General features: G+C 43.6%; 1 long non-coding RNA gene across 1 annotated transcript in view; it reads right to left on the bottom strand.

The window, feature by feature from the left end:
* Positions 1-5,355, bottom strand: part of LOC130556311 (uncharacterized) — a 36,490-nt gene that overhangs the window by 22,308 nt on the left and 8,827 nt on the right. The window contains exon 2 of the long non-coding RNA XR_008963206.1: positions 4,153-4,196. This is a non-coding gene — a long non-coding RNA (uncharacterized LOC130556311). The remainder of the gene's footprint in view (positions 1-4,152; positions 4,197-5,355) is intronic.

Genomic DNA, 5,355 nt, shown 5'->3' with positions numbered 1-5,355 from the left:
AGAGAGAGAGAGAGACAGAGAGAGCCTGACGGTGACTGCTGGTTTCACCAAGTCACTCGTCTGCTCTGAGAAAAAATACACAGCTCCGTGTCTGTTTTAATTCTCAGATTCATTTCTGTTTTTACGAAGTGAGAGGTTCGACACATCAGAACACACCTGCGCTCTAAAAACATCAAAACACTGTTCATGATTTGTCTAATACTACCTGAACTTCGATCTGCAGATGTGTAGCTAGTGTTTTATTATTTTACAGGACGCCTGTCTTATGGTTTGATCTGGCTGATTCCTGTTGAGGTATTTGTGGGATAATACTGCTGATCTGAGACCTGCCTGCTGCGGTCGTCTCTGTTTAGCTCGAGCACTATTGCCAGCCTGTTGTAGGTGTAGTGTATTATAGTGATTCTGCTGTGGATAGGGTGGTATTATTGGATGGATCTCCACGGTAACAGGGCGGGTGAAACTCAATCCGAGTCTCTCCATGTCGCTCGCTTAGATGGCCACCCGCTGATCCTGACCTTCTGGATGTTTTTCCCTCCCTCTCTCTCTCTCTCGCTCTCTGTCTCTTGCTTGTTTCACTTATCTTCTCATTCTTCTCTTTTCAGTGCAAATATTTTTCCAGTTGTGATTCTGAGAAGTGCATGCATGTTCCTGTTTCTTAACTGTTATTTGTGGCTTGTGTTGTCATTGTGTGCCACTTTAAACGGCAGCAAATGAATAGCATGTGTAATCTGCATGTGACAGTGAGTGTGTGCGTGTGCGTGTGTGTGCGGCTAAGGCAAGATAACCGGAGATTATTTTTATGACGTGTACTCTGAATATTAACCACCTCATCTAACAGACTCATTCTCGCTCTGTAGACGATTCACTATTTATTGCAGTATCTGTAAGTGGAGTCTGAATCAGCACGACCTCAGACCACGGTCAGAGCATAAATATTAAATTCAAGAAGAAACAGCAAGGGATAAATGGCTAAACGGCAAGAGACAGGCACAGAGGCGGAGGGCAACAACAAAAGGGGCCCATGACAGACACTTGCGACACTCCATTCCCTGCGTGTGTGTGTGTGTCCATCAGAGGTAATGACTCTCACCAGGGATCTGCAGCACACAACAGGGTTCAGGCAGGGGTCCATTACACCTCACGCACACACACACGATCCAGCAGGCCTGCAGTATTTGTATCAAACAAGCTGTATGTTTTGCCTCTGACGCACAACAGCACACACGGCACCGGCAATGAAAACAGAGCCACGAGCAGGATTTCTGCTCAAGATCTCTCCAGCAGGAAGTATGAGCTATGAGCCGTCCCATGAGACGCCTGGCCAAGATCTGTGCTCATACACGCTCTCTCTTTCTCTCGCCACCCTCTTTTGTCTCTCTCGGTTTTCTTTGCGTTTTGTATCTCTGCTTTGTATAAAACACCAGATTAGCTGGTTACACTCAACACACTCGTATCCATTTTGTGGAGAGAAATGTCATTTCCTCTGCTTTATTATTCTCTCTCTCTCTCTCCCTCTGTGGGAGGCTTGGAGGAAAGTTTGCTTTGAAGAAAGAGGGTTTAACATGTGCGCTAATAAATAGCCGCTTTGCCCCCGGGCAGGAGTAAAAGAGCTCAAGTCTCTCCTCCATACGGTCGCCGGCACTGTCAGCGATTATATCCTCCAGTTCAGAAAACTAAAGAGCTGGATAGGAATGTGCCTTAACGCCTCATGTCCTGACAGACCTGATTTTACTTTCCAGTTTCAGCTCTCATAAGAGACTGCTTGATATTTTCAACATCCATAAACTTTAGAAATTCCCTTTGGGTGTCCAAGAAGCGTTTTGTTCTCGTTCCTTCCTTTCTTTCCTTTATTCTGCGAGACAGGAAAGTTCATCCCTTCACCCGATACTTCTGCAACGCCAAGGCATGCGTTGTTTGGTTTCTGATATCATTTAACATTCGTACTTTACACAGCTGCGACAATGTCTTAAAAGAGTTTTACTTGTTTTTTGCTTAGCATTTACTCCTCCAAACATAATGAGTTTTTTTCTGCACAGAAACACAAAACGACAGGTTGAGCAGAATGTTAATGCTGTTTTTATTAAACTACACTATAAACTTCCATAGTATGGACTATAACATTCTCCTGTGGTTTTCATAGTAAAAAAGAATCCTCCAGGTTAGGAATTAAATGGTGAACAATATGATGAGAGATTTTTCTTGTTTTTGTAAATAGGGAAATGCCTATAAAAACAGCCTTCTATACACGGTTGCCTTGTAAGTCAGATAAAGAGTAACGTTAACATGATTCATGCTGAAACCCTGGCCTGTCTCGCTTTCACTAAATGAGCAGAGCTGCCGAGCACGGATGACCCTTCACGCTTCCTACAATTCCCAGAAATCAATGCTGGGATAGAGCTTCCATTAGCATTATTGATGGTTAAGATGGTGACAGTGACTGCTGCCAATGATGTGTAGCTGAAGAGCTGAGAGCACGTCTTTGTCTTGCTGTCTTTGTCTGTCTATTTTCTGTCTGCCTTCTCTCTTTCTCTCTTTTCACGACTGTCTCTGAAACCTAAAAATAAAGCCTTCATAGGGAGTATATAAAGGGTATCAAATCACTTCTCTTATTCAACGTTTGGAACATCCCATCTAGCACATTTTTGTTTAGAAAACAAGACTGAATATCTTAAGTCATTTCGCTTCTCAAGTGTCTTAATTTCACATTATTTTTTTCAGAACCAGAAAACAAGACAGAAACAGCAGGTAAGACATGTATGTTTCGCAGTGTAAAATGCCTTCATGTGGTGAATTTTTGTAAGACCGTACAGATGTATTATTTGCCGTCTACGATATCCCACTATCCTCAGCAATGGTTAACGAATTAAAACCAGCATTTGACAAAACAATTAAAATAAATAAATGAAGTCGTAAATAATTACTGAAAAATGGCAATTTATGCAACTTATGACTTGTTTTCTATACAACATGAATATGAATCTATTAAATGCATGTTTTTTTATGTGAATTTGTTCTAAATCAGGGTTTTCCACACAGGGGTTAATGAGTTGATATAATGTATAACTACCATCGTTGTTTTTATCACTTAAAAAAAGGTTAAATGCAAAGAAATGTTAGAGGTTAAATAATAACAAAGTAATGTAAAATACAAATGATTTTTGAAGTTAAACATGCAAAAGTTCTATTTAATTATTGACATTTTTCCTTAAAATCTCAGGGGGTACTTCAAGTAAATAATTTAGGTCAAAGGGGTTAAAAAGTAAAAATCCCTGTTCTAGATCATCAGAAGTGATGTTATGATGCTTTGTAAGGCTGACCACACAGACACGCACACGCACACGCACACACACGCACACACACGCACACACGTACACACACGCACACACGCACACACACACCTGTCTCAGATAAAGCACTGTCTCTACACACAGCTGTATGTTCACCTGAGGCAGCTGTGGTCTGCTTTCAGTCTTTAAGCACTGCACAACTCAAACACTACATTGTCGCTTGTTAGTGCTTTAGACAGAGAGAGAGAGAGGAGACGGCAAGAGTGTGGAAAGAAACGTCCTTGTATTTCTGTCACTCTCTGAAAGCACCGGGGAGCTGCAGAATGAAGCGACGCAGTCGAGCATCGAGTCCTGAGAGGCTTCCGCCCGCCGTCTCCGCTAACTCCTCGATCGGCACCCGCGCTACCAATTAGCCTGAACACACACACCGTCAGAAAGCCGCTGATCTGTTTGTTCCAAAGCACAAACTCTGTCCACCGCAACGCTTCGTTCGGCAGGCTCACTAGTGAAAATGAATTGCCAAATTAAAGATCCTTACGCATTAATAAAACCCTCGGACGTTTAAGAAACGTCAGTCTGAAAACCGCCTTTGGAGAGCTTTGTTTCAACTAATTGGGAGGGAAAGGGGTGAAAAGAGAATCTCGCATCCTAGCGACGAAATTAAATTAGGTTTAAAGCGTCAGAAAGCGTGTTCACCCTTTTCGGTTACGGCTTTCAATTACCCGAAACAAACACCGAGGTGCATAACCGTGACAAATGACTTCAAATCTGCAAAACTGGTCTCGCCACAATACAAAGTCACAGAGAGAGAGAGAGAAGATGATAAAAAAACGGCGATTTTTAGCATTGTCATACAAATACTCACTGAGTGGGAGTGTCCTCAGCTGTGTGACATCACTGCTCGACCACCTGTAAGACATCAGAGAAGAGAAAAATGTGACACACGTCATCACTAAACAGTCTGATAAAACAGAAGAGCTAAATAAAGCTCCGGGGAGAAAGTCTGAAAACACATTCAGCATTGTGTGTAGAGAACAACCTGTGGCTGCCCATGGCTTCACGAAGAAGAACACAAACCACATAACTACACACAGACACTGACGAACACTTTTCACAAGCCCACACATGAACGTGTGAACGCTGGAACACACTCCTGGTTCAGGCCTTTTCCTGCTAAACCTGTTGGAATCTCAGGGTGTGTGTGGGATGATTTTCCCAAACACGCTCGCAGAAAACCAGACGATGGTTCGTCTCAATGATCAGAGAGACACACGGATGAAACCGAATCAAGATCGTTTTCCAATCTCTTCAATCGCACAGAAAACGCAAAACAAATTCCCACCACAAACCAACAGCAGACACGCTGCGGCCGGACAGTTAGTTCCTCTTTTTAGTTCTTTAAAACGTTTCCATCTGGGCTGAGATTTACACGTCTGGAACAGTTTACCACTGTTTGCTACACACCGAGCGAGCGCGGCCGTGACTGACAGCATCCACGCGTCAATCAAAATCCAGCCCGGCCAATCAAATGCTGGAGCTGATGTTAAAAGCAGAGACGGGAGACTCAGAGAATGGCGAGCGCACCGGCGGGTTGATGTTGTTTTGCTCGTATCGTGGCAAAACACTAGAAACCAAAGTGTGTATTTATTAGTTGTGTTGAAGCCAAGCACGCTCACCAAACATCTCTATCATCCCGAGGACCAACTAATCAAAAACGTCTCAACGCTACATTTTTTATCGACTCGCCTAGAGGGAGGAATTCAGATGAAATGATAACGCTCCCCCCCTTCGGATAGAGCGCAAAGCGAGCGCAGCCGTGAGGACGGGTGTGCGAGGGGAGGGTTCTCTTTCAGGTTGATTTTCCTACCGGAGCGGCCGGTCCTTTAGGGAGCACCTTGCCACGACTGCAGACGTTTAGCTCAACCCTTCAGAGAAACACAGGCAAGTCCCAACAATCCATCTCCCGCAGAATCGTCTCACCAGTCCAGTTTCAGGAAACCGATCCCTAAATAGAAGTGATTCATCTTTTTTCATACAATATGAGCACACACAGCACAAAGGGACTTCT

Source organism: Triplophysa rosa, linkage group LG7 (assembly GCF_024868665.1).
Source record: "Triplophysa rosa linkage group LG7, Trosa_1v2, whole genome shotgun sequence".
Lineage (NCBI taxonomy): Eukaryota > Metazoa > Chordata > Actinopteri > Cypriniformes > Nemacheilidae > Triplophysa > Triplophysa rosa.
The sequence above is the reverse complement of the archived record's forward strand: the minus strand, read 5'-3'. Positions and strand labels throughout refer to the sequence as shown.